Source organism: Phaethon aethereus (genome assembly GCF_964289735.1).
Source record: "Phaethon aethereus genome assembly, chromosome: 6".
In the NCBI taxonomy this organism is placed as follows: domain Eukaryota; kingdom Metazoa; phylum Chordata; class Aves; order Phaethontiformes; family Phaethontidae; genus Phaethon; species Phaethon aethereus.
This window is the reverse complement of record NC_138580.1, coordinates 13,418,977-13,433,370: the sequence shown is the minus strand read 5'-3', so window position 1 is coordinate 13,433,370 and position 14,394 is coordinate 13,418,977.

Below are 14,394 nucleotides of genomic sequence, written 5' to 3'. Positions count from 1 at the left end.
ACTGTGAAGACAAGAGCTTGTTTCACCATTTGTTCTCTTTACATGACCATGGGATACAAGTGCTGCTGAGGGTACAATAAGAAATAACCTTATATTCATTCCCTACATTCATCTCAGACACACCTTAAAGTTTAAACAGTTCATAGCACTCTTTTTTTGTCTTGGACCACTTCACTGCTTCCTCCATGGAAATGCCTCCACCTGGGGACACTCCACCGACACCTTTCTTTGAGACTAGCTGCAGATATTTCCGTAAGTAACGTGCTTTGATTGTGTTCCTGTTCTTTCCACATTCCCTGGCTGGGAGTGCTTGAGCAGACAGATGTCGTGTGAGGAATGTTTGTGGGAGTGGGCTGTTTTGAGGCAATCATCCAAAATATCCATGAAAGACCTTCAGAATGGGAGTTGTGCAAATCTGCACTGCAAACCTTTCTCTAAGATGTGTGCTCATCCAGGTGAAAAACTCTGAAGTGTACGATGTAACCTGTGTCCCATTGTGCCTGCTTATTTTGCAGATCACTAATGCTGTTGAAGTACCTGAAATTGTTTGCAGAAACTACTTGACAAATAGTTCTGAAAAACAAATACACCTAAGAAAAAAACACCTCTGTTCATAGTGGGAAAAAAGAAAAAGGCAGAAAATGAGCAAGCTACTACTATTTTTTGTGAATTAATCCCCCATCTCCAGATCTGACAAAATAATTGAGAGGCTGGAGTCTTTTTTTGCTCTATTTTCAACCAGTACTGGAAGCAAAAGTGGCAGAAATCTCTCTGCAAAGCCTGCTCTGATGAGATTTCCAGCCAGTTTCATGAATCAATTTGGTTTGGATTAACTGTGAATAAGCCCTTGGGCAGAACTAGCAAATCATGGGTTCATTGATCACAGACACTTCTGGGCATGGGGTCTGACCCAACACTCAATAAAGGCAATGAGAAACCTACTGGGGCAGCTTATCTGATAGCTGTGGAGCCTCTCTGCAGTTCTCTCCAAAGCAGCTGGATTCAGCTATTCCCAGACACTGGAAACTGGATGGGGGTGAAATTTGCTTGTGGTCCATTCACCCAGTTTATGGGGGTTCACATCAGGCCCAGGGACAAGTTCTCTCCAGTGTACGCTGCTTGCTTAAAAAAATGGTGTAGCAGATGAGACCTAGTAAGAATCAAACTCATCTTTTCCTCCTGCTGCTCTGATGCCTTGTTTCCCAGCAGTAATTAACAGGGACAGATGCCTACTTTTTCTGGGATTGTTTAACTGTGGGGACAGTTTCAGGGCTGTCCCCACAAGTAACATGATTTTTAAATTATGCCCCTCTATTGATCCCTTGTCTGAACAGTTTCTAGTGGTGCTTGCTCTGAGCCCAAAGGTGTCTGCAATCAACCCCATAAGGATATTTGAGGAGAGCACTATTTTAAAAGGCTGCCTCTCCTGAAGCATGTTGTGTGTTTTAAATGTGACAGACTACATGAGAGGACCTGAAACAGGCATCTGAGAAAGCTTGGGAACTTTTACTCCTTGAGCCTGAGCCCAGCCATACTTTCTGAGATTGGTTTGGGAGCCTCTGATCCAAACACATTCTTCTCACCTGGCACAGACCATGTCCCTTCCGCAATCCAGAGAAGCCCAGAAGTCTGAAAAAATCAAATTATATCAGAATATTTTGCCTCAAAATGAATTCTCTAACGTGGTGAGAATGACTAATCTTGTGAGACTGTCCCCCACCTTGCTTTGAAATGGCCTCCCCTGTGCTTGGGTTCCTCCTGTGCACCCAAATCCAAGCCTCAGTCTAAGCTAAGCAGAAAGTTGCAGCTACTGCTTCAAGATACAGATAAAACCTTTCCAACCCCTCTGTAGCTTAAGGATATTTCAAAAATATAAGGTAAAATCTACAGAACCAAGCATGAGAAGAACTCAATTTAAGATGAGGAAGAGTGTGAGTTAATAAGGTTTGGGTCTTCACCAAGTAATTATGGGATAATTAATTTAATGAGATACATCTGTGGACCCAGCTGACTGTACTTGGGTGGTGATGGTAAAAGGCAGTTTAAAAAGCAGCATGTCCCACTGATCTATTTGGGCAGTGTTACTGTGGTAGTTGTATATGCTGAATGCCCCTCAAGGATGATGTGTCAGCTTTTCAGCTTTATGGTCTAGGGGTTAGTTAGTTGTTTCCCAGGTTTGTATATAGCATAATAGTGCTGTTGTAGTGTGATTGCAACATCCATAAGAACTGCTTGCTTTCTAGCTGCTTTTTTATTACCCTGTGGCCCTTCAATACCAATACTGTGAGTTCTCCCTAGACAGAAAATCCTGAGGTCTTTGGTGGATTTTTGACTTATGAGCACAACTGGAGCATGTTTGAAGGACTAGTTTGTATCATAAAGAGGGAGAGAGTATAGGTTTCTAGGTTCCCCTTGTATCACAGCTTGACAACGTCTCTTTGCCTTGTAGTCCTTCTGAGGAATGAAAGGGTTAATGTATTCTCCAGCATCTTTATTGCTCCTGCAGAATAATCACCATTTTAAAGATGCCTGCCTTGATGTTACAATGTAATACTCTGACTAAACCCTAAAAATCTGGTGGCTGGTAGATAAAAATCATTGAGAATGATCGTTTCATTTGAGGCATCAATAACTTCAGCAGAGGTGTTAGGACAACAGCTCAGCTGCTCAGAAAATGGCAAGGAAAATTTTTCTGTGTGTTAAGTAGCTCACTTTGCTTGACCTGCAAACTCTAGTTGAGGTTCCTGGGGGTCAGATTTTCTGGAGGTGGAAATCCAGTATTGAATGTCTGATGGGGCATCAGGGCTACCCATCCTGCTTGTGAGGCTCTGTGAAAAGCTGGTATGTATGTTGCAGAGTAAAAGCACTGACTGATTGATCATTCAGGAGTTGTGGGCCCTGTTCTCAGTTTCTGTGGCTGATTTTCTGCACAACCTTGGGATGGTTGCTTTTTCTCCTTGTCTTTACTTCGGCTCAATTGCTGGACCAGTCTTGGCGGTAGGTGGGAGAGAGTAGGAGAGGTCGGACCTTCCATCCACTTCTTCAAGCAGTCTGGACAACCCCACAGCTTGGCAGGGTTTCTGCCTGGTGTGACTTGAGTCAACCAAAAGCCAAGGCAGCAGGGCAGTATGATCCCTATCTCCCTGTGGGCTGTCACGGCACTCCTGAGCAGCTGTAGCACCAAACTGTGCTTGTGCTGAGCCAACTGAGCCGGCTGCCATGCTGGAGATGGGACTTGCAGAGTCCATCCCGAGGCACTGGTTTTCCGTCGCAGCTTTTCTTTTTGAAGGTGGATGGTCCTCTGTCACTTCTTCCCAGCCTGGTGGCAAAGCTACTTGGGCTGACAGCCTTCAATTTGGAGACAGGTTGGAGTGAACCTGTGTTTGATGGGGTCTGTGCTGATTAGGGTCAGATGCTATTACCATAGGGGCAGTTAATTGAAGGGGTATCAATAGACAATAGGCCATCTCTCCCTCTAATTTTTCTTTCCTGCCTGTTGTTTAATAAAACTACTGAGAAGAAGGCTGCATTAACTTTACTCTTATCTTTAATTCTGTGACTGCAGTAAAAGCCAGTATTTAAGAAGTCACTGAATACAGGATAGAATTGGTTCTATAATAATAATAATAATAATGTTTTTTCCCTCTTTGAAAATAAATACGGTCCTTAGTATAAAAATTTACCCGTTGCTGGCAGTCAATCAGCCAGGACAATTTGGGGTCTGAGTACTTGATTAGAATAACTTTAAGGAAAATTGCCTTCCTGAATCAAGTAAGGATCCATTAACCTGATGAAACAGGGTTTGCTTATCTGAGAGGTTAAGACTCAGAACACAGCCTGAGCTGCATTAGATGAGGCCTTTTTTAGAATGGCATAAAGACAGAAAGTAATAAAAACACCATCTGTCATGTCTAGTCAATCAGATCTAGTAAAAGAGAGGAATTATTCCTCTGACTTTACCATTATAAGATCGTCTGTTTGTTAACAATGGGAAGTGTCAGGAATGCTGAAAACTGGTTTTATTCCCTCAAATTATTTCTAGCTGTCTTTATCTTGGAGAGAATGAATATTAATCCGAGTTTATACAGCAAAGAAATATTTCTAGATGAGTACAATGCTAAGGCATTCCATGTTGAGTCTCTTTAGTGATTTATTGTTGGAGGTGAAACTGAATGGGAGCTGGAGAAAAAGTGCCATGTATGCTTTGCTTCTGAAAGTGATTATTTCTATAAAGAAATCTCTTGCAAGTTGCCAAGCTCTCAAAGGTTCTTTGAAGTCAATTGAATATATACTTCTTGAGTGGCCCTCTGCATCTTAAAGGACTGACATGGCTAGATCTTCTCATGTAGCCTAGGCATAGCTGGAGGTCATGGAAAAGGTGATTGTGGTTTTTTTGCATGAATTTATTAAAGATAATAAATGTTGGCACTAATGGATTTCTCTGTCAGTGAGTACCAGTGTGCTCTCCTCTGTTTACTGAGGTCTATATGGGGGCACTTGGAGAGATCTAAAGGCTGAATGCCAAACAGCAAAAGACATGTCAGCTGTGGGCACAGGAGATGGAAGGGGTGGTGGAAAGCCTATACCAGCATATTCCCAACACCTCTGCTCATCAACCGGGGTTGAAATGCTCTCTCCCCTTGTCATGCACCACAGATGAGACAGCAGTGGTTATATTAACTGACATGAACGGGCACATCTTCATCATCCAGCAACTCTTGCTGTAGCTGGTACATGCCTGTGCTACCTCACAACCCATGTGTACCATTCCCATCTTGCTATTGCAGCTGGTGAGCTGCAGTTTGCCTGGCAGATGCCAGGAAATAGGTTTAAGAGAGCAAGCACTGGGACTAGTGGAACCTCTGCTAGGTCTGGGCATTTCACTTTGCTCAGACACAGATGGGATTGGCTGCTGGTGAGTAAAGAAGCACCAGATCAATAGCTGATAGCTCACCACAGGAAGATACTGGAAATCTGCTGAGGGTTTGTATCCTCATAGTGTATGAGGAACTGCTTAGAAATAGATTAGGAAAGCAGAAGGGCTGGAGGTGAGCATAGTAGCTGCTCATAGAGTGAATGTGGCTTAATTTGGTTTCATTAAACCTCGTGCTGTTGTGGAGGACTTGTGCTCTGAGCCCGTGTTTGCAGTCGCTCCAAACGCATGGGGCTGGCTGTGCTCCTGCTGAAGGCAGCAAGGCTCTGGTGGCCTGCATGTGCAGTAAGAGCAACCTACACCATTGTCGGCTGCTTGGGCATGTGCCTTGCTGCTGCCCTGCACGTTCAGCACTGCTCTGTGGCTCCTGGGTGGCCACAAGCTGGAAAACACTAGAGGTGGTTTTTCTGTGTTCAGAGCTGCTGTTTGCACAAGTGAAGCATGCAGAGCGTTTGCAGATACGTGATGCAGGACTCGGCTGTTGTGTGATGGGCACAACGCCATGCAAGATCCCAGGAGGAAGGAGGCAGGCTAGGGATGGAAGAGGAGCGTTAGAGCAAGTGCCTGATTCAGTATTTGATCATAGCCAGAAGATGCGCTCCAGTTAAGCTACTGAGACAGGAAAGGTTATTTCTGGGAGGAACGCATGTTGAGCAGAGGGAAGTTAGCGTGTGCTGGGGGGTGGTGTCTGGGAAGGTCTGAGCACCCCTGGTCCCACTGATGTCAGGTGGATCAGATGCCACTCAGCTCCTAGGAAAAGTGCACCTTTTGGGGGGAGCTAGCATAAGGAGGAAGAGGCACAGATGAATTCTTCCTTCGCCTTTCTCCCTGCCAAACTCAGAGGGGTTTTTCCACGAGTGCCAGTGGAGAGCAGCTTGCCCTAGGCACAGGATGGCCAAGACAAAATGAATTGTGCTGCAAAGTGTCAGCACCCCCAAGACCCAAAAGCTGTATGTTTAGATCAACGTTTTTTAAAAAAAAAAAAGTCTCTAATTTTCTGCCAGTCCTTCTGGGACCTGGTGCTGGGAAAACCCACATGACTGAGCTACTTGCACTCACCGTTTTAGCAAATTGATCCCCACAGTTGCTGCGGGGGGAGGCTGAAAAGAATGGATGGCACTGCAAGCTCGTTATGAAAATGCAGGGAACCAGAGTTAATGAATCTTGGATGAGCCCCTGATCCGCCTGGCCCATGGTGTGGCAGTGGAGGGAGCTGGTTGGGGAGGGTATGATTAAGATCTCAGTGGAAATGACAGTCCCTAGAATGCAGAAGGTCATATCATATCTGGCTATGCTTGGCATCTGGGAGAGGTCACTGTTATCCACTCTCTGGGTTAGATCTGAGGGTTTTTTTTTTATCAAAACAGAGGTATTTTGAGGATTTACATGTTCTCTGTCCCTGGCAGCTTGCCCTGATGAAATACCGATTACAGAATTGCAATCTGACTTAAACTGTAGTCAAAAAATCATCTGTGTGCTGGGATATGGTGAGAATACCCTCTCTGTGATGGTAAAGATTTGAAATTGTGCAGTGCATTGTGTCTCCTGATGCAGAGAAGCTTGCAAAGAATAAAACAATCAGCCTCTTTACTGTGGGTGCATGGAAAAAATTGGAAAAGTTGAAATTAATGCCTTCTCTGAGATTCTCCTAGTCCTGTAGCTGGATTAATGAATGAAACCATTTGCCCCAGATGTACAGGAGATTAGTGCTGCTTGACTCTTGCTTTAAGGCCAGTGGAGTTAAGGTTAGGAAACTTGAAATACGTGCTTAAGGTGCCTGACAAGTAGCGTAGTCAGAACTGAACCCCGGGGTCGTGCTGCCACATCCTGTAGCTGTGCCCGCTCCTTCTCTGCCCAACAGACCCCCCGGGTGCCAGGCACCCCTCCAAGCTGCCTGCGAAGAATAGAGTAGTTACAGGATTCCTGCTTTTTCATTACCAGCAGCCTCTCGCTGAAGGAGAGGTTAGCAGTGAGTAGAAGCTTTTTACTCTGGGGCTGGGTGGGAGAAGGGTGCAGGACTCGCCACCAGAAGGGAGTTACTGGCCAGCTGAGGGGTCAGTGCAAAAAGGGAAATTCCTAAGGCAGTGTCTCTCCGAGAGGCTGGAAGTGAGCACAGAGAGGAGGGCAATGTACCAAAGGGATGACTGAGACACTGGATGCGACTGTCTTGCGGTGTTCCTCCAGACCCAAGGCTGCTGCAAACTGCGATGTCTTCGGTAGCTGAGCTATCCCTCGGAGCCTGTGGCAGAACAAATAAGTAGCTGTTTTTTCTTTGCTGTGATAATATTACAGGCAGGGAAGCTTAATGGATAGACTGTTGGGCTGCCATGCAAGAGGTTTCAGCAGAGTCTGCCTTCGTCAGGATGGTTTTTCCCTCTTTTGCTTGTCTCTGAAATGGAGGTACTGATATCTGCTCAGTGAAATGCCCTGAGACCTGCTGCTGAAAAGCACTAAGACCTGCTTGTCATACCACCAGGAAGAATATGTTCTTGGGACACCAAACAGTCCTTAAGTGCTTTTCCAAAGTCCTGCCACACCACATTCACCTTTCATCTGGCTGCAGGGACCTCCCACCTTCTCGCTCCACGAAGGGGACAGCCCAGCCTCAGCCCCAGGCAAGTGGACTGGATAAAGCTTCAGATTTTTATCTTTCTAGGCTCTCTCTGTTATTCAGAGGTTTTGAACAGAGAGCCTGAGTTTTGCCTGAGACAGCTGTGGCACTGAGTGTCTGAGGGACTAGCACACCTTGTTTGTTAGGGGCATAAAAAAGACATTCAGAATTGATTACTTACACCCTTGTGAGTCAAAGAGCACTGACTACTGTGTTAGAAACTGAGCTCATGTTCCCTTGTACACCGATCTTGGCTCTCCTTTTCTTGATTTGTTTTTTCAGAGCTGACTTTACATGCCTATGTGAACGGTAAAATTAGTTTGTTTTTTTTTTTTAACTAGGGACTGTCTCTAAGAAGAGGGCAGCATTCCTAAAATGTTTTAAATCAGTATAAAGAGGAAACAAAGGCCAGGCAAGAAGGCCAGAACATTAGAAGCATCCCAGGGACTGGATGTGTTCCCATAGGTTCAGATTGCCTGGGGCACCTAGGTGTGTATTTTCTCTATCTGTTGAATTTACTGAAACCAGTGCTACCAGTCAGCTCTGAGTCAGGGCACGGTACCTAATCCCATAGCATCAAGTACAACTGAGAACTGGAGGGGAAAATAGCTGGAAGGAAATTCAAGAGGTCAGTTAGCCCATCTCCTTACTGATAGCCTGAATAGTTAAATTATTCCTTGTTTTCTATGCAAAATATAGTTTCGGTGATACTTGCTTACTGCTAATCAGTGATCAGTTCCAAAAAAGCACACATTTCATTCTGGAGCTGACTTCCAATTTTTTTGCAGTGGTTTTGTGATACTCCATCTTGACAGCCTAGAAAGGAATTTAAGTTTGTTGTTGTATTTTGTTTCTGCTGGGTTTTTTTTGTTTCCCGCCTCAGCTGCTAAGTTCTGTCTTTTCCTGTGTTTTGCTTGGACATTCCCTCCAGTGAAGAGAAAAATCCCAATTTTTCCATGCCATGATAGTCTCTTAAGAAGTTGTTCAGAAAAAAAAGCTCTTTCCTGCTGTGTTTTTTTCCCCCCCCCTAATCTTCTAACAGAAGTCACAAGCATTACCAAGTAAAGCTTTTTTTTCTTCCCAACAACTATTCTCCCTCCAGCTTTTCTTCTCTATGGCATTGTCTGGCCTATAGTGCTCATACTTCTTTTCTGCTTGCCCAGGGTCTCATACTGCTAGTTTTGCCATGCTGTGCTTTGTACTTATCTATGGTACATCTTCTTATAATATGACTAATGTTCCCTGGATCCTGGCCAGGCATGCTACGTTCTGGATTTAAATCCTTCTTACCATCTATCTTTACTTTAATATATCTTGTGTGAATAGCCTGCTCTTTTGTAGCCATAATTAAAGTTTTGCTTCAATCCTCCTTTCACAAGCCACTTAAAATTTACCATCATCTTTTTATGAGTTGTTTGCGCTGTTGTTCTTCCTTTCACTTCAGCCTGTGCATCCCTTGTTGCTCCATCAAATGACTCAACACTTGTAGGAATTTATTCCTGATTTCATATTGGAATTTGATCTGCAATCGGCTTAGGCCACTTGCTATTACACGTATAAGTAGCTATTGCTGCATGTTTCTCTTCACTGTAAAATTCGGATGTCTCTCAGTGTTTCCCTAGTGCATCTTTCTAGTCCTCCTGCCCAGTTCCACTGGGTCAGTCTTTGTTCAGCTAATAGCAGAGTTCATTAGGAGCTGCCTGTTTGTAGCGTTGACTGTATTTTGTATATTGAGGTGATGATAAGAGATATGGGGCCATGAAGCAGGTGGGACTGGGATTTCAGTGCAATGAAGAGGGGAAGGATGCAGGTGGCTTCAGAGCCATGTGCACAGGACATGTGATGATGGAGAACCCATCTTGCTCTACTGCTGAACATACAGAATTTCACTGTGAGCCGTTTCTGTATCTGCAGAAAATATCTTGGGCTTTCACCTGCAGAGGAGATGCCTCTCTGAAAGGAAGTCACAACAGTTTAGAGGAGGTTATGGGGGAAAGCAGAAAGGAATAAACAGCAGAAATGCAGTAGAAAAAATGTTGATCCTCCTTCAGGCAGCTCATGGCTTTAAGGTGAAAAAGGGTCTGGGAGGACAGTATCACAGAATCACAGAATCACAGAATCACTAGGTTGGAAAGGACCTTTAAGATCATCAAGTCCAACCATTAATCTAGAACCACCATGTCCCCTAAACCATGTCCTGAAGCGCCACATCCACACGTTTTTTGAACACTTCCAGGGATGGCGACTCCACCACCTCCCTGGGCAGCCTGTTCCAATGCCTGACCACCCTCTCAGTGAAGAAATTTTTCCTAATATCCAATCTAAACCTCCCCTGGCGCAACTTGAGGCCATTTCCTCTCGTCCTATCACTAGTTACTTGGGAGAAGAGACCAACACCCTCGTCGCCACAACCCCCTTTCAGGTAGTTGTAGAGAGCGATAAGGTCTCCCCTCAGCCTCCTCTTCTCCAGACTAAACAACCCCAGTTCCCTCAGCCGCTCCTCATAAGACATGTGCTCCAGACCCCTCACCAGCTTCGTTGCCCTTCTCTGGACACGCTCCAGCACCTCAACATCCTTCTTGTAGTGAGGGGCCCAAAACTGAACACAGTATTCAAGGTGCGGCCTCACCAGTGCCGAGTACAGGGGCACAATCACTTCCCTACTCCTGCTGGCCACACTATTCCTGATACAGGCCAGGACGCTGTTGGCCTTCTTGGCCACCTGGGCACACTGCCGGCTCATATTCAGCCGGCTGTCAACCAGCACCCCCAGGTCCCTTTCCGCCGGGCTGCTCTCCAGCCACTCCTCCCCAAGCCTGTAACATTGCATGGGGTTGTTGTGGCCAAAGTGCAAGACCCTGCACTTGGCCTTATTAAACCTCATACAGTTGGCCTCTGCCCATCGATCCAACCTGTCCAGATCCCTCTGCAGAGCCCTCCTACCCTCCAGCAGATCAACACTCCCACTCAGCTTGGTGTCATCTGCAAACTTACTGAGGGAGCACTCGATCCCCTCATCCAGATCATCTATAAAGATATTGAACAAGACTGGTCCCAGAACCGAGCCCTGGGGAACACCACTCGTGACCGGCCGCCAGCCGGATTTAACGCCATTCACCACAACTCTCTGGGCTCGGCCATCCAGCCAGTTCCTCACCCAGCGAAGAGTAAACCCGTCTAAGCCACGAGCCGCCAGTTTCTCCAGGAGAATGCTGTGGGAGACGCTGTCAAAGGCTTTACTAAAGTCCAGGTAGACAACGTCCACTGCCTTTCCCTCATCCACTAGGCGGGTCACCTGGTCATAGAAGGAGATCAGGTTGGTCAAGCAGGACCTGCCTTTCATGAACCCATGCTGGCTGGGCCTGATCCTTTGGCTGTCCTGCAGGTGCCCTGTGAGCACTCTCAAAACCAACCGCTCCATAATCTTCCCTGGAACAGAGGTCAGGCTGACAGGCCTGTAGTTCCCAGGATCCTCCTTCCGGCCTTTCTTGTAGACGGGCATCACATTGGCAAGCCTCCAGTCTTCTGGGACCTCCCCTGTTAACCAGGACTGCTGATAAACGATGGAGAGTGGCTTGGCAAGCTCCTCCGCCAGCTCTCTCAGTACTCTCGGGTGGATCCCATCAGGCCCCATAGACTTGTGGGTGTCCAGGTGGCTTAGCATGTCCTTGACTGCTTCCTCCTGGATTATGAGGAGTACATTGTGCTCTCCATCCCCGTCTTCCAGCTCAGGGGGCTGAATATCCTGTGGATACCTGGAGTGGCTATTAAAGACTGAGGCGAAGAAGGCATTAAGTACCTCAGCCTTGTCCTCGTCCTTGGAGACAATGTTCCCCGCCATATCGAGTAGGGGATGGAGATTCTCCTTGCCTCTCTTTTTGTTGTTAATATATTTGTAAAAACATTTTTTGTTATCCTTTACGACTGTGGCCAGACTGAGCTCTAGCTGGGCTTTTGCCTTTCTAATTTTGTCCCTGCTTGACCTAACGAGATCCTTGTACTCTTCATGAGTTGCCTTCCCCTTCTTCCAGAGGTGATAAACTCTCCTCTTTTCCCTGAGTCCCAGCAAAATCTCCCTGTTCAGCCAGGCCAGTCGCCTTCCCCGCCAGCTCTTCTTACGGCACATGGGGACCGCCTGTTCCTGCGCCTTTAAGATTTCCTTCTTGAAGACTGTCCAGCCTTCCTGGACCCCTTTGTCCTTCAGGACTGTCTCCCAAGGGACTCTCTCAACCAGTGACCTGAACAGGCCAAAGTCTGCCCTCCGGAAGTCCATGATAGCAGTTTTGCTGAGTCCTCTCCTTACTTCACTCACAACTGAGAATTCTATCATGTCGTGGTCGCTAAGCCCAAGACGGCCTCCGACCACCACATCTCTCACCAGTCCTTCTCTGTTTGTAAACAGCAGGTCCAGCAAGTCGATGTTATATCTGCATTCCTGTGTGACACATGAAGAATCAGGAACTGCAGCCACTCTGTCAAAAGATGATGAAAACCTATGTCTTCTCACAGCCTTAACTACAAAAAGACATATATAGTTAAGACCAGCTCTGTAGCTGGTGTACAGCATCAAAAGTTTGGATTTATGGCCAGCTGTGTATCCTGTCTAGTGAGAGGTCCAGTCCCTGTTCTCATCCAGAAGTAGCAATTTTACTGAAAGATAGCGTAGCTGCAGCGCAAAGTGATTGATCATGAACATCCACTTAAGATGCCATGCAGCCTTAATTAGAGGCTGTATTCAAGGAGAAAGGCAGATTCCCTATTATATCTGTGAGCTGAACAAAGATGACTTCAGTTTAACTTCGAGATTAAAAAAATGAATAAAAGTTAACTATTTTACTAGTGACCAAAGGACTGCTGTTGTGAAGTGAAACATTAATAGCAGGGTGAGAGCAAGCCAGGATTGCTCAGTGAGGTTCATCTTCAGGCGCAACAGAGCTGGGGTCATCCAACGCGCAGGAAGCAGCGGGCATGGCAGAGGGGGACGGCATGCTGCAGGCTGCAATGGAAACCCAAGATGGTGAGAGAATTTTTTAAACATTTCTTCTTGCTAATCATAGAAAATAATGAAGGCAAAAAAGCACCAGGAGGAACAAGAAGTTTCTCTGATTGTTACAGGTTGACTAGTGACCAGATGACAGGCTCTTAAATACAGATTAGCTACTTGATATTGTTAGTTGTATTAATCTAAATACCTTTACAATTTTGGGTCTATAAGGGCTAGTGGCTAGAGCAGAAATACAGGTATGAAGACATCTGGCATATTTTTCTGGTTGTTCAAGTGATTTGATACATCATTTTCTTAAATTACTTTGAAGTTTGAGACAAGTCTGCAGGCAATGGAAACCTTGCTCTGTCTAAATTGGTTAAGCCATGCTCTTTTCTGTAATCAAAGAATCAGAGAAAATAAACCAGAGACACCTGGAGAGGTTATCTTGTCTATCCAGGGTCAGGTCATTAAGACCAAAGTGTTGCTGGCACACATTCACCTAGCTTCTTATAACCTTGTCGTGGAAAGAGAGAAAGAGAAGAGAAACACAGATATGGTAAAAGAGCTATAAAAGTATGGCCAGTGAATATGAATTCAAAATAAGACTCATTATTAAGAGACCAGTGTGGCTGAGATGAAACTCAAGAAGGGATTGTACCACAAGATGAATGCAGATAAAAATGAAGAGATCAGTTGAGTATAAACAGATTAATGTGCACAGTTTTGCAGCAGGAAGTGGTGAGAACCTGAGGATTGTAAATGCAAAGGGAAAATGCAGATTGTCTTCCTGTGGGTTTGGGAACCAGAAAAAATTAAATGATGAACTGAAAGTCATAGAAAAATGTATTAATGGGAACTTCTGGCTATGCAAGGCATCTGGTAGCTGAATATTACATTTAAGCATGAATCATCCTGCAGATTCCCCACTTGCGTAAAGGATAACTCAGAAGAGAGGACATTTTAGAAAAAGCAGTCCTTGCTTTCGTGCTTACAGTTGAAGTTGTTTAGCTCACCATTTTCATAGCCATTCAGGAGGGCACCTCATCCATCTGCCTGCTCTGGGACAGGACCCGATATTTACCTAGTCCCTAATATGTTCTCATACAGCAGGCATTAGGGATTGCCCAAACCCTGCAGCCCTGGCCACGGTGTCTCTTTTCCAGTGCTCACCTGTCCTTGCAGAAAGGGAATTTGGCCAAAAGCAGCCCCAAATCTTTTTTACTGAAAATAAAGTCAGTTATTTTTCTCATCCTCAATGAAAATGGAGAGTAGCTAGTCTCTGTGGCTGCTTTTCCTGTCAATGGGTAGGGGTAGGATTTGGTAGTCTTTCTCCCTGAATTTCATCTTTTTCATTCCAGAGCTGCAAGGTGGTTTCTCCTATTTAGCAATATAATTTTGAATTCATACCTTGCTCTCCCCCAGGCTTCTCCATCCTGGTTTTGGACACAAACATGAGCAGCACACTGGCTGTGCTGATGTTCTCTCTGCTCATGGAAAAGCTGAGGACCTGCATGTCTCATGCCCTCCTAATCTGATGGAAAATCATTGATAACTACTCTGAGAGGGATTTCCCAGTTGCCCACTATATAGGTGTTTCATCTGGAGCCTCTTTTCCTTGCGAGACATTAGAGACGCTAGAAGTAGGATATATCACATCCACAGCTGCTCTAGCTGCTACATGACTTACCCTGTCGAAAAAGAATAAAACAGTCTGGTTTGACAGCATTTTTTCCAATCCAAAATGGCTCTTTTGTAATCCTTATTCTCCTTTTGGTGCTTAGAAAGGATTAACTGATCAAGTATCTCTCTGGCTATAAAGGAATACGGGTAGGTTGTCCTAACCTGCTTTTTTAAAGGCAGTAG